This window comes from Pinus tabuliformis, chromosome 1_2 (assembly GCF_031772625.1).
Source record: "Pinus tabuliformis cultivar Carrire ecotype Pingquan chromosome 1_2, CPIR1, whole genome shotgun sequence".
NCBI classification, from domain to species: Eukaryota; Viridiplantae; Streptophyta; class Pinopsida; order Pinales; family Pinaceae; genus Pinus; species Pinus tabuliformis.
This window is the reverse complement of record NC_142298.1, coordinates 971581977-971596917: the sequence shown is the minus strand read 5'-3', so window position 1 is coordinate 971596917 and position 14941 is coordinate 971581977. Positions and strand designations below refer to the sequence as shown.

The 14941-nt window shown below is 39.8% G+C and overlaps 1 protein-coding gene across 1 annotated transcript in view; it reads left to right on the top strand.

Moving 5' to 3' along the window:
- Positions 1–14941, top strand: part of LOC149209230 (nuclear pore complex protein NUP93A-like) — a 313625-nt gene that overhangs the window by 221779 nt on the left and 76905 nt on the right. The window lies entirely within an intron of this gene.

The window sequence follows — 14941 nt, the reverse complement described above, 5'->3', positions numbered from 1 at the left end:
TGGTTCTTCCAAGGGCCTTGGTAAGGATGTCTGCCACCTGTTCTCCTGTAGGAGTGTAGCTCCATTGTACAACTCCTCATTGACATAGTGTTTGACAAAGTGACACCGGATATCAATATCCATTGACCGATCGTGAAACACTCGTTTCTCAGAGAGCTTGATGCAACTTTGATTATCACACATGATCCTGGTCGCCTCCATCTTTCTTCTGAATAGGTTCACAAGCAGTTTTTAAAGTCATAGGACCTCGCACGAAGTTGTGCTTGCGGCCATATATTCTGCCTCTACTGAGCTTAGAGCCACAAATTTCTGTTTCCTACTATACCAGGAGGTCATCTTTGATCCAATGTTGAAACAATATCGAGAGGTACTTTTCCGATCCACTGAACTTCTTGCCCAATCTGGATCAGTAAATCCACTCAATTTGATATCCTTACTCCTGGTGTACAAGAGTCCATAATCGATTATTCCCTGTAAATATCTAAGAACATGTTTGGTTGCTGCCCAATGCGCCCTCTTTGGTTCCACCATGAAATGACTGAGCGTGTTGACAGCGTAGCAAATATCTGGCCTTGTATTGACCAGATACATCAGCGACCCTATGAGTTGCCTATATAAGGTAGGATCAACATCCTTGTCTTCTGATGCATTAATCTTCTTCCAGTTGGTGATCATTGTAGTAGCCATGGGTCTACATTCCTCCATCCTGAATCTCTTTAGGATTTTTGTAGCATATCTCCCTTGTCCAAGGAAGATCTCTCCCTTTTGTTGCCAAATTTCCAAACCCAGGAAATAATGCATTTGTCCCAAATCCTTCATGTCGAATTTCGTGGCTAGATTCTTCTTGTAGTGCTCGATGAGCTTGGATGATCCTGTGAGGAAGAGATCATCCACATATAATACTAAAATTAGAGGCTCATTCTCTACAACCAAATAATAGAGATTTGGATTTGCGTCACTCTTGACAAATCCCATTTTCTGCAAGTAGCCATCGATTCGACAATACCATGCTTTAGGTGCCTATTTCTGCCCATACATGGCTTTCTTCAATTTGCATACATGAGACTTCTTCTCATGTGTCTAAAAGCCCTCTGGTTGTTCAATGTATACTTTTTCTTCTATCACTTCGTTCAGAACTGCCGTTTTGAAATCCATCTGATGAATCTCCCACCCCATCTATGCTGTAAGAGATACCACAGTTCTAATAGATGTATACCTAGCTACCGAGGCAAAGGTCTCTTCGTAGTCAATTCCTTCCTTCTGAGCATACCCCTTAACCACAAACCTGGCTTTGTATTTCTCAACACTGTCGTCTGCAGCGTATTTAATCTTGTAGATCCATCTCGACGCTACCACTGCCCTATCTTGAGGCCTTGGCAGTACCTCCCAGACATCATTTACCAATATGGAGTTGTACTCCTCTACCATCGCATCCAGCCAAACTTGATGTTGAGCTGCCTCTAGAAGGTTGGCAGGCTCCCCACCCCGAGTTACTAATGCCTGATATCTATTTCTCTGTTTTCGCTTCCTCTTATTGTTCCTTGGCGCATCGATGAAGGCCTATGCATCTCGCAAAATTTGACGAAGTTCCTTGCTATTTGTTCCTCTGCCAGCAGGTGCTTCTATTAGCTCCTCCTCATCCTGTGATTCTTCTTGACTGGAGGAAGAATACTTTTCTTCCATTGGTTGAAGAGGTTTGATTATACGGTTCCTCTTTTGACTGCTCCTCGGAAGGCATTTCTCGGGATTTTCTAAAAGTCCTGTCCTCCATGAACTTCACATCTCGTCAAACTATTACCTTCCTGCTCCCTGGAAGATAGATTCTGTATGCTTTAGCATTCTCGTTATATCCCACTAGATATCCTTTCTCTGCAGTTTGATCCAACTTCTTCCTCTTTTCTTTGGGTATGCAACAATATGCTAAGCTCCCAAATATCTTGAAATGACTGACTTTAGATGTCTTCCCTGTGAAGTCTTTCTCTGGAGTAATCTTTCCCAATGCCTGATGAGGAGTTCTATTCTGAACATAGACAGCTGTGTTGCATGCTTCTGCCCACAGGGATTTTGGCATATCTTGATCATACATCATGGCCCTAACTGTTTCTACAATAGTCCTGTTTTTTCTTTCTGCTACTCCATTCTGCTCCGGATTGTAAGGAGCTGTCCACTCCCTTTTGATGCCCTCCTTAGTGCAAAAATCAGTGAAGTCTTTATTGACATACTCTCCACCATTATTTGAGCGCAAAACTTTTATTTTCTTCCCAGTCAGATTCTCCACTAGAGCTTTGAACTCTTTGAATCGACGAAAAACCTTGTCTTTGGTTTTCAGAAAATAAATCCAAGTTTTCTTTGAGTGGTCATCAATGAAGGTAAGGAAGTACTCGGCACCACTAAGAGCTTTAGTGGACATGGGTCCGCAGATATCTGAGAGTATCAATCCTAATACACTTTTGGCCTTGTTTTTACTTCTAGGAAATGCTGCTTTGGCATACTTTCCTAGAGCACATCCTCTGCATACATCATTTCGTTCTGTACTAAGATCCAGAATTCTTGTTACAGTGCTCCTGAGAATTCTCAGAACTCCATGGTGCAAATTTCCATTTCTTCTATGCCATAGTTCATTGAAATCCTTGTCTCCATGACTACCTATTAGTGCCATTGGTGATTCTGGTTGTACTCTATACAACCTGTTACTTTTGATCTCGTTCTGCACTTTCTCTTTCTAGCTCGGGTGTTTGATGTATACTTTCCCCTTGATGAAGAAAACGACATAGTCTTTGCCTTGAAGTTGTGACACGGAAAGTAAGTTCATCTCCAATCCTAGTATATGCAGCACATTGGTAGCATGGAACCACTTTCCTGTTTTTGTTTGAAAAACTATGGTACCCCTCCCTTGTTCCCCATGGTGATCTGATTGTTCATCTTCTTCTCCCGATAATCTAAGAAACATTCCCGGATTCCCGTCATATGCCAAGAGGCCCCACTGTCTATATACCATACCTCTGATTGATGCAAAGCTAGTCACACAAGCTGCTTCTTCTTCTAGCCTCGAAGCCAACATAGAGAAATCGAAATCACTTTCTCTTGTGCAATTTTTTGAAATTCTGTGTGAGTCTTTTGACGTAGATGCCTCTGCATCATGGTCTCGACCAATAATTGATTTTCCCTTCCTATCTTTGTTTACTTCCTCTGATACCATGTGAAAATTCTATCACTACATCAACTGATTTATTTTACCTACTTATTTCCCAATAAGTTATTTATGAAAATACTTTAGTAAACATTAAAATAAATTGTGTTGCAGATATCACAATATAATACAGAAGAAAACACATGCACAAGAATTAACACATCGACAAAATATTTTGGACAATCAGTCCCTGGAAAAACCTAATCTGGGAAAACCGGTGTAGCAAGGGAGGATTTTTTTATTCAACAATTCTTAAGTACAACTGGGTGCCAAACTGGCTTACACAACATAGAGAAAATTCTTCAACGCTTCTCCTAGTCTAAGCGTCAGCCTAAATGACCTCTGCATAGCTCCCAGACCCTTTGCGTTAGCCCCTTCTTCTCTGTGTTAGCACTGGGCCTCCCTGCGTCACCCACACAAGCCCTCTAGTGACTGCGCAGTTTGCAGGCTCTATGTCTGCTTGAGAGGCTATGTCTGCATCTCCAACCTCTGCACTGTTGTTGAACCTCAGAATTACTCTCTCCTTGACAACTTTTCTCACTTCTTTCCTTTGCTTTTCCATAAGATTACAGATCTCCATCAATGATAAATGATAGGTTTTGTCTTGAAGAGGACATTTAATGATTGACATGTTATATTTTTATGTTTTTGCTATTTGAATAAATTTTTGCAAATTAGCTACAGAACACAACCTATTCTGCAGCTAACTGTGTATTCCGTAGCTACTTCCATGGTCTGGCAGGTTCTAAGTGTCAAATGAAGAAACCGGCCACATGGGCATCTCTAGAATCGTCTCCACATGGATTCTATCCTAGTCACTCAGCCCAGATCGATAAGAAAGCAAGCTCAAGATCGTAGTCAAAGGTGGAGTCAAACATATGATACCCGGAAGCAATAGGACTCTTTGTCTACTCTTTCATGGTTAATCAATAAATCCAATAGTTCTGTTGCAGCATTAACTCGGATCAGCCACCTGTGTTAACGGTTCTGTTGCAAACATCTCGCTTGAATTCAAGTCACCTGTAGTTGATCAGACATTTACATAGTCCTGTTGTGATACGTATAGGCCACCTGTAGCTAGTTTTCCTCAAAGACAATTATGATTATTTCCTTTTAAATACTGGTTGTACAGAACTGAGAGGGGTTCGAAGAATTTGATGTATTAAGTTTAAACTTTCAGCTCTGTATTTTTTTACTTCGTTCCTGTCTATAATATAAAGTCGTGTGTTGATTAACGATCGTTTAAAAGAGCATTTTCAATTAGTTAGCAGCTCAACCTAGTCAGTTGCAGAGGGCCCCTGCATTGAAGGAGGTTTTCTTTCCATTCGTTTTCTGTTTAGTTTTAATTTCACCATTTGCTTTTTAAGCAGTATTTCTAACTTAGGTTGATTTCTTTTAGTTTTGATCAATAGCATAATGTTAAAACTCAATTGTGCAGTCTTGTTTCTCCAACACATTTCATGAAAGGAAACAATTTTGTTTCTAAACAGAGTAAAGTTGAAGTAATGAGAATGCATTGTTGACTAGTTTACTCATTGTTTCGTTATTTATTTTCTAGTTCAGATTGTCAATGCACTGCGTTAATGAATGTTTTTGATCACCATTTCAAGTTGATACCCATCCTAGACTAAATGTTTAACCATTTCAAATTGATACCCATCCTAAACTAAATTGTTAAACATTCACTTTTCACAATTGATATTCGGAATTTCAATTCCATTGATACGTATTTTCACAATTGGACTTCCTAGATCTACATATTTTTGCATGACAATTTTTCCCATCATTATGTCTGCTATTTTTCCTACCAGGTGAATTCTTTTTGTTTCTTTTGCTTTTCTTCCTGGTTTCTTTATGCTCAACTCCTTTATTGTTTTAGCTAGGATTGGAATCTCCTTAATGGCTTGTAACAAAGGGATTTTGATATAGACATTTTTCTAGGGGGTCAACAGGCTGTTAGAAGTTTTCTAGGATTTACATGATACTATAGTCGATTTATAAAAAAATTCACTAAAATAGCATCCCCACTGTTCAAATTACTCACCAAGGATTGTGAGTTCAATTGGAATCCTGTTTGCCAGTTAGCATTTGAGACTTTAAAAGAAAAAATTTCAGAAGCACCCATCTTGAGAGGTCCAAATTGGGAACTACCTTTTCACATTTCAACAGATGCTTCAGATACAACTCTGGGAGCTGTATTAGGACAAAAAGATTTGATTCTCCATGCCATCTACTATACCAGTAAGAATTTGACTCCCACCGAGTTAAATTATACTGTAACTGAAAATGAATTTTTAGCTGCTGTTCATGCCATCAACAAGTTCAGACATTATATAACAGGCTATGAAACCTTTGTTCATACAGATCTCTATGCAATTAGATACTTAATGAATATACCTATTATTAATGGCAGAGTTACAAGATGGCTATTACTCTTGCAAGAATAATATTACTGTGCTAGATAGACCTGGAAAACAAAACACTGTTGCTGATTTCTTGCACATAATTCAAAATATCAAAGATGACACTCTGGTTGAAGATAAGTTTGCTGATGAATATCTTTTTACAGTGACTACTCAAACCCCTTGGTTCGCAGATATTGCCAATTACTTAGTCGCAGGGAAATTGCCTTCACATTTGTTTCCTAGAGAGAAAAGAAAAATCATTCAAATAAGTGCAAGACAGTTATCGATCACTAATGAATTGTATAAAATAGGTCCAGATCTCATGATCAGAAGATGTGTTAGGGAAGGTGGAATGCCTGAAATTCTTAAGGTATGTCATGATGAACCGTGTGGTGAACACTTTGCTGACAAGAGGACAACCTATAAAATCCTTTCTTTAGAATATTATTGGCCATCTATCTTCAAAGATGTCAAAGAATGTCAGGAGGTGTGACAACTGCCAAAGAGTAGGAAAACTTGCTTCTTTAAATGAAATGCCACTACAAATTCAGGTACTCATTGAACCTTTTGACAAATGGGCCTTGGATTTTGTTGGATCGATTAACCCCCCATCTAAGCAAAAGAAGTATATATTGGTATGCACTGATTATGTCACTAAATGGGTAGAGGCTAAAGAATTACTTTTACTAATGAAAAATTTGTAGTTAATTTTTTTTTTGAGTACATCTTCACTCGTTGTGGTGTTCCAAGAGAAATTGTGATAGATCAGAGATCTCAATTTACATCTAAAATGGTGAAAAGTGTTGTGGAAGATTACAAGATCAAACATAGGAAATCTACCCCTTATCATCCATTTGCTATCATCCACAAGCAAATGGTCAAGTTGAATCTACAAATAAGGTGATTGAAGGAATTCTCACTAAGACCATGCATCTACATAGAAGAGATTGGGCAGAAAGACTTCTTGAAGCCTTATGAACTTATAGAACTACATGGAGGAACACAACGGGACACACACCCTATGAACTTGTTTATGGGAAACAAGTCCTGTTCCCTATAGAGTTTCAAATCAAAACCTTCAAGATGGTAGTCCAATTGGCACTGGATTTATCAGAGACACAGAAACATAGATTGGAGAAACTCAATGAGCTTGATGAAATCAGGCAAGATGTAGTTCAAAGAACCAGTATAGTCCAACAGCAAAGGGCTAAATGGCATGATAAATATATCAAGGAGAAGAAGTTTCAAGCAGGAGTTTTAGCACTTTTTTTCGATTCAAAATTCAAAGATTTTCAAGGGAATTTTCAGACTCATTGGCTTGGGCCATATGAGATTGAAGAAGTCTTTAATAATGGAGTAGTAAGGATAAGGACAATAGATGGAAGCAAAATACCTCTTGTGAATGGTCATTGGTTGAAGATATATTAGAAACTAATTTCAAGAGAGGAGTTCATTAAGATTTTCCAGAATAACTCTGAAATGAAGCTAGTGAAGAAGAATTCTTCTTCTCCACTAACTTAGCCTTTATTTTTCCTAAAAAATATATATAAAAAAAATAAAAAAAAATAAATTGTATGAGTTTGAAAACCAATCATTGATTGGCATACTTATATAGAAAATACAAGGTGAAAATCAGAGATTTCTAACATCCTATATTTTCCATTTCCTTTCTGTAATAAGTAGTGACAAAAAACTACATTCATTTGCAGTTTAGAGTCTGAAAATTCATAGTCTCATTCCATCTCATTTTGTTTTCATTTTATTTTACAGTTCCATTTCATCTCATTGTCATATTTCATTTACATTTTATTTTTACAGTTTTACTCCATTTCACCCTATTTCCCATTTTATTTTACATCTCATTCCATCTCATTGTCATAACCCATTTCCATTTCATTTTTACACTCATATTCCATAGCCATACTTCACTTTTCCTTCTTTTCACATTCTGCAGCTAATTCCATTCTGCAACTAATCTGATTCTACAGCTACAACTTACTTATCAGCTCTGGGACAACTGTACAGCTCACAAATAAATCATGAATGCAAGAAATTGAAGAATCAAGTTTTGGAGACCAAACATGCTAAAAGGTACCTACGGATCAATACCAAAAGAGTTATCAAGCAAAAGGTTAAGTTCTAAAGGTAAAATGCAAAATTTATTTCAAACAACAAGTTAAAAGCATAAGGCATGTATATGAATAATCGTATGTCTCCTTCACAAGTCATCATTTGATTTGAATGCCACTTCATTATACCACATCTCCACCACATCTTCCATACTCGGTACCAAACGGTCCATAATAACTTCATCATACCACATCTCCGCTACACTCTCCATACTTTGTACTTAAACGGTCCCTAATAACTCCATTTGTTAACAGTCATGGTTGTGATGTGACCAACTTATTCACGTCTCTCATAACCCTCACCATCTACTTATTCCACGCAAACCCGTAGTTCTTTTTCACCATACCCACAGTTAGTCCATTTCATAGACCAGGAGAGTAATTCTAAAGGTTAAGAAATTTTGTGAAACAGAAGCCATGGGACTCATTGTTAGGACAGAGCTAGTAGGAGCAAAATATATGGATGGATACCCACAACTCAAGAAGATGTTGCAGAAGGCTGGATGGCTCAATTTCATTGAAAAATCTGATGGCTTCCACAAAGAGATCACAAAATCTTTTGCTAGATCATTTGCTGCTACATAAGTAGAAATTGGAGACATTAAGTTTGCAGTAACATAATCTTACATAGCAGAGGCTACAAAACTACCAAGACATGGTGAAAGATGGTTAAAAAACAAGGAATTCCACAGTGAATCATGGATAGTAATCCTCAGGAACCCAGGTATGGATGTCTCTGTTTAGAAAAGGAATTCCTATTTTAGCACTTAAAAGTAAATGGAGAAGCATGCTTTTGATTGATCCAAGATGGATCCTAGAAAACTCTCTCAGTCTTCTAAAGATCAAAACTATCACAAAAGAAGAACTCTTAGAAATGGCGAATTACACTATCGAGAGTGAAAAAAACATGAAGAAATAGTGGAAAAACAGAGCATCAGTGGTTTAAACAACTTTGCACGAGAGTCGTTGGATCTGGCCAATCAACGGTCCAGATCTGATCGGCATATCGCAATCGGCGAAGGTAGGCGGAGGCTATCGGAGGCTACCATAGACTTATTGCGATAGCGATCAGTGCGGTCAATGAGGACCTTCGATTAAGCACATTAGTCGACGGCCCAAGTTGAATCGCAATATCGCGTCGGCAAACCACAAGGCAGCGCTTACCAACGGTCTGGGGCTTATGCGATATGCAATTGCGACAAGTCGCATTGCAATATTGCGTTGGAGCATTACAAAGGAGTGGGGCTATATATATATATATATATATATATATATATATATATATATGCGATGCGATGGCCAGACCCGACGGAATTATGAACCAAATTTAATACATATTGAGTTCCGTAAAATGACATTTTTCTATGTATTTTCGCATTTTCGTTAAATAAACGAAAAACGAAGGGAATTTGCTGATGCGATGTATCCGGACCTGAAAGGGTTTGTAAATGCCGCTGCATAATTATTTTAAGTTCGCCATAAAGCCATTTTACGATATTTTTAGTGTTTTAATGTATTTTTCAAATACAAAGGGAAACCATGAAATGAGCGGGATTTCGGGCGGGCTGTAGGCAGTAAGTGGTTTTCGATGGGCTCCGCCCGAGCCCATACATTGGCTGTGACGTGGCTAGGCGCCGGAGAAAGAAAACCACCCTTTTCGAGTGGTTAACCCCCGTACGCATGAGCCGCTCGAAATGGATCTCAACTGTTGGATCAACACCACTTAGATCAACGATGGAGATGCGATAAGCAATATAAAGGCTGACCCGATAGGTGTATAGAGCGGATTTAAGGATATTTGATGTCTGATAAACGACAGTTTGGTGAATTTTCCTATGTTTATAGTGTATTTCTTTGAGTAAACAGAGTACACTATTTTTGGGGATTTCAAAGGCCCGATGGTCCCTTCCTTGTAGAATAGGTGGCCACCTTCCCTGAAGATGTTATGCCATGATTGGTAATGCTCAGAAGGGGATTCGAGCGGATAGAGGCTGGGAAGCCAGAGAGCCCAGAAGAGGAAACGAACAGACAATGCCGATTGGTTTAAAAGCCACAGAAGACAAAAGACAGGAACATGGAGCGTTGAGACAGGGAGTCAGTGAGGAGAGTCTGTGTACTCAGAAAGACTTGGGGGATCCAAGTAAAGCCTTGTTGTTGTATCTGTTGTGTGAGACTCAAATTGAGTTCACTTTTGTAAAACTCTGTTTCGAAGACATAATAGAGAGGTCACCACTGAAGGCTGGACTAGGAGACGTAGCACAGGAGTGTTGGGTGAACTCCTTGATTATCTTGCTATGTTATGTGTGTGTGTGTCTGTTATGTTTCTTTAACTGCTTCATTGTCTATGTTATTCGCAATCTTATCGATCCATTGCACTATGTAATATAGGCAAATCCATGCACATGAGTCTGTAATACCTTAAAAGTAATCTAAGATTTTCATTTATAGATCATTGATATTACAGAAATTCAACTACCTGTGAGGGGAGATTCGGGTGCATGTATGTCTACCATATATGTTTATTGATGAACTTTCTAGAAAATGAAGAAATCAATCTCCCTTTCTTCCTGCTAAACAGTTTAAGAAGGATGGCTTCAAATGTACAGAAGAAAATAGAATTCATAGACACAACCATGTACCATCATGGGTTGGTAAAGATATTGGTTGAGTTTCATTTGAAAAGAATAGGAGATACTTGGGAAAATTTCATGATAAGAAACTATTTCCAAGAGGCACCAGAGTCCCCTGAAGAAGGTAATGTCAGAAGGAGTAGGAGAAAGAAGATCGGTATAACCATTCAAAACAAACCTGTCTCCTCAACGCAGAAAAATGATGAAGAGCTAGTCTCTGAAAAATTGACAGAGATCAGGGGGCAAATCAAGCAAAAAGGGAAGATGAAAAAGAATGTTGGTGAAACTACTGGAAACAAACCTGAATCTTCATTACAACAAGATGATGAAAAATTAGTGTCTGAAAAATTGACAGAGATTAGGAAACAAATCAAGAGAAAAGAAAAGATAAGGAAGGAGAAAAGGGGTACAAAGGAGGAGAACGTAAGCCCTCTACAACTTAGGAGTTGTAGACTCCAAGGTATGGTAAAGAAGATATCATCAAAGGGAACGAAGTTCATAAATTTAGAAGAAGAGCAGCAAAAGAGGAGCAGTCAAAAGAGGAGCCGTTGGTTAAACCTCTTCAACCAACGGAAGAAAAGAATTCTTCCTCAGATCAAGAAGATTCACAGGATGAGGAGGAGCTAACAGAAGCTACTACTGGCGGAGGAAGAAATAGTAGGGAACTTCATCAGATTCTCCGAGATGCAGAGGACTTCATCGGTGCACCAAGAAACAATAAGAGGGAGCGGAAACAACCTGATGGATGTCAAGCATTAGTAGCTTAGGATGGGGAGCCTGCCAGTTTCCAGGAGGCAGCTCAACATCAGGGTTGGCTAGATGTGATGCTAGAGGAGTACAACTCCATAATGGGGAACAATGTTTGGGAGGTAGTGCGAAGGCCTCAAGATAGATCAGTGTTTGGTTCGAGATGGATCTACAATATCAAATATGCTGCAGACGACAGTATAGAGAAATATAAAGCCAGGTTTGTGGCTAAGGGGTATGTTTAGAAGGAAGGAATTGACTACGGAGAGACGTTTACCCTGGTAGCCAGGTATACATATATTAGAATCGTGATATCTCTTGCAGCATAGATGGGATGGGAGATTCGTCAGATGAATGTCAAAACGACATTTTTGAATGCAGTGATAAAAGAAGAGATATACATTGAACAACTAGAGGGCGTTGAGACACATGAGAAGAAGTCTCATGTATGCAGGTTGAAGAAAGGCTCCTACTATGGATTGAAACAGGAACCTAGAGCATGGTATGGTCGAATCGATGGTTACTTGCAGAAGATGGGATTTGTCATGAGTGACGCAGATCCAAATCTCTACTATCTGGTTGTAGAGAATGACACGTTGATCTTAGTATTGTATGTGGATGATCTCTTTCTAACAGGATCATCCAGGCTAATCGGGGACTGCAAGAAGAATCTAGCCACAAAATTCGATATGAAGGATTTGGGACGAATGCATTATTTCCTAGGGTTGGAAGTTTGGCAGCAAAAGGGAGAGATCTTCCTTGGGCAAGGGAGATATGCTACAAAAATCCTGAAGAGATTCAGGATGGAGGACTGTAGACCCATGGCTACTCCAATGATCACAAATTGGAAGAAGATTGGTGCATCAGAAGACAAGGATATTGATCCCAACTTATACAGGCAACTCATAGGGTCCCTGATGTATCTGGTCAATACCAGGCCATACATTTTCTATGCTGTCAATACGCTTAGTCAGTCCATGGTGGAGCCAAAGAGGGCGCACTAGGCAGCAGCCAAACATGTTCTCAGGTATTTACAGGGAACAATCGATTATGGACTCTTGTACATCAGGAGTAAGGATATTAGATTGAGGGGATTTAAGAATGCAACTCATAGGGTCCCTGGTGTAGTAGGAAACAGAAGTCCGTAGCACTGAGCTCATCTGAGGCAAAATATTTGGCAGCGAGCACAACTTCGTGTGAGGCTATATGGCTTAGAAAACTGCTTGTGAACCTATTCTGAAGAAAAATGGAGGCGACTAGGAGCATGTGCGATAATCAGAGTTGCATCAAGCTCTCTCAGAATCCAATGTTTCATGATTGGTCAAAGCATATTGATATCTGGTGTCACTTTGTCAGAGACTGTGTCCAACGAGGCGCTGTATATTTGAGCTACACTCCTACAGGGGAACAGGTGGCAGACGTCCTCACTAAGGCCATTGGAAGAACAAAGTTTGCTTATTTCAGGGAAAAGATGGGGATGATAAAGAATCCATTTTAGTAGTAGAAATGGGGGTGATGTTGCAATGCGATAACAGTAGCACGGTGCAATGAGATAGAGGGAGTTGCAGTGTAGGTGCAGTGTTGGGAGAAAGGACCAGCAGAAACATGGATGTAGAGGGAGCTACCGTACAGATGCAACAGTGGCAGTGGCAGGACCATGGGCAACAGTGCAGGATGCAGCAATGCAGAGGATAGTGGGCAGGGAGGCCTAGCATCAACGCAAGGACCAATGCTAGAGAATCAAGGAGATACTCAGTGTGGAGTATTACTAGAGCACAACGCTAAGAGGGAGTGTTGATTTGGGGTAGCATCCAATGTTTTAAAACTCCGACTCCGACTCCGACTCGGCCGAGAGTCGACTCCGACTCCGACTCGGTATCGACTCGGCCGGCTCGATTTCAATGACTCGGTCGTTGTAAAAAATATATTAAATATTTATTTTTTACAAAACACATAATTTTAATGATTTTCATTCATGTTTCCAAACACACATCATTAGAATATAGATAGAAGACAAGATATGATCAAAGTAGGCTCAAGAATATATCCATTATATCAAAATGGCACCCAATGCACTGTCTAATACATACACGATGGTGATATAGAGATCAAAACAAAAACACATAACCAAGGAGGCTATATATGGCCTCTACAACAAAAGTCTGTGACCAGTACTACTGGCTACTGCTAAAGTTGCCAACATCCTCTGGCTCAGTGTTACTTGGGACCGGGAGCGAAAGTGGGGAGCAAGAGCGAAAACGGGATCGGTAGCGACATTTTTAGAAGCTCCCGGTTTGGGAGCGAATCCTGGAGGAGTTCGACAACCAATGTCACTAACATCAAGGTACATAGAGGGATTGGTGCTCTTGATTAAATACGAGTTCCATACCCTAGTACATGAAAAAATTCAATGGAAACATTGCAATCCCCTAATCTTGAAATCCTGAAGAACTGATAAGTTTGCTGGATTTTGAATGAAATCTAAAATTCTACTTTCTCCATATGAAATCCAATGAGGCCAGAACCACTCTCAAACATCCTGAGTCATTTCTGTAGGAATTTACAGGGTAAGTTCCTCAGAAAGAATACCAAAAGGGCACCGCTCACAACCAGATCACAGATCAATACACCAGTATTTTTGACGTGGTTAAAACCCTCAAAGAGGGAAACAGTCCACGGCCTGTCCCAACGTGGGTACTACAGGCAATTTATTAATCAAAGAATGAAAATTTACATAAGCTTCTCTCATGCACGGATTACCCGAACAATGACCCTCCATGCGCTTTAAATAGAACTCATGGACCAATCGGGTGTCAAGCCACGGATCAAGTGTCGGTAATATCGAGGAGAGAATGAACCGTCGGATCACTACATATCGTGACCGTCGGATTGTAAGTTACAAAATGTACAACGGTAAAGAAACACACTTTACCTAACTCTATACTAGACCAAGTTGAACTTAACTATTTCCTATGTGTCAGAATATCCTAACATCCCCCCTTAAGAACAACTTGGGATAGGATTGAAGGATTTACAAATATGACACAATAGGAGAAGGAAGGAGGCACTAGAGCCTATCCCCCCTTAGTGACAACTTCCTGAACTCCAAGCATATATCGAAGTTTAGTGAACTTCGCCTCTGTGAGAGCCTTTGTGAAGATGTCTGCAACCTGATCATCTGTTGAACAATATTGCACTTCAAGAACATGAGCTTTCTGATGAAGTGCATGTGTAGTTCAATGTGTTTGCTGCGCTGATGCTGGACTGGATCTTTGCATAGCTGAATGGCACTTTGATTATCACACCAAAGTGTGGTTGGATGCTGCTGCTCAAAGCCAAACTCTGATAGGATCTGACGAAGCCACAAGGCTTCCTTACTAGCTTCCACGGCACCACGATACTCTGCTTCTGCTGACGAAAGAGATATGGCAGCCTGTTTCTTACAAGCCCATGTAATAGGTCCTGAACCAAGAGTGAAGACATAACCGGCAGTAGACTTCCGATCATCAGGGTCACCAGCCCAATCAGAATCAGTGAAACCAACTAACAGAGGAGCTGCTTTGGCATTGTAATGAATCCCAAACTGTACTGTACCTCGAACATAACGAAGTATTCTTTTAGATGCTTTCCAATGACTTTCACGGGGGTTTTGCATAAAACGAGCAACAAGGCCAACATCAAAGGAAAGATCAGGACGAGTATGGGTTAAATACAAGAGTTTTCCTACAAGTTGACGGTATAAGGTAGCATCAACTTCAGGAGAAGTACAAGAGACTGAAAGTTTGACTCCAGACTGAAAGGGAGAGGGGGCTGGCTTACAGTCTTCCATGTGAAAATGAC